Here is a 983-nt window from a genome sequence, read left to right on the forward strand (position 1 = left end):
CAAAGTTTGGACCTGAGTGACACACTTACTGCACTTTGAGGATCTGGATGCTGAGTTTCATAGTTTGAGAACCTACATGACACCCGTGAAGTAGTTCAGGGACCTACAATGCATTTCACTCTGTTATATGAAGTCGAAGAGGAATGTCTCTCTTTTACTGAAAAAAATATCAGGAGGTCCGGATCATGGGAGACTTGCCGCACGGGTCAAGCCATGTTCGGCTTCGAAACCAATAAGAGATACTACCACTATATATATAATCATCATCCGTACCCACAAACTCATAGAGAAATTATCTTCATCCGTACGTCACATGATCTTCACTATTTATACAGTTCCCTCAACCGTTTTTGCTGCCGCCGGATGATCGCCACACCATATTAGTAAGAGGGTGGAGTAATCAGGTATTGTGGCCGGTTTGACGGGTGGGAATGGAACCATGCAGGCAGGGTCGGTATCGAAAGCGGGGAACCGAGTGGAAGAATCTCGGGGGACAGTGAACTGCTGCTGGTGCTGGGCACTGAAAGAAGTGTGAAGGGAAGAACCCCCACTAGAGATAAAATTTGAAAACCTCCCACAGGCCAGCACTGTGGCAGCAGCAGCTCAGCGACGGCACTAGTAGTCCAAAACAACACGCACAAACACACACGCAGCAGTGCAGCACGGCTCGCCCTCTCCTCTCTCTTCCCCCCGCCTGCATCATGTCGATGTCTCAGGGGGTGAAATGATGAAACGACTCTGTAGAGGGGGTAGTAAATGGCGGGCATGGAAGCAGATGCGGACGCCCGCGTGGGTTTCAGCGCCACCATGGCCTGGTCTAGCTCCCCTTGTCTGTCTCGGGCCGGCTGGCTAGATCATCATCATCAAGTAGCCTCTGGTGGCTGGTCTCTGCACCATCTCGTAGCACTGAAAGCTATGCAGAAAGTCACATTACTGCTCCTGCCTGCATGAATGCACCAGCTCCAGAGGAAGAGAGAGAGAGA

Source organism: Triticum dicoccoides, chromosome 5A, assembly GCF_002162155.2.
Source record: "Triticum dicoccoides isolate Atlit2015 ecotype Zavitan chromosome 5A, WEW_v2.0, whole genome shotgun sequence".
In the NCBI taxonomy this organism is placed as follows: Eukaryota; Viridiplantae; Streptophyta; class Magnoliopsida; order Poales; family Poaceae; genus Triticum; species Triticum dicoccoides.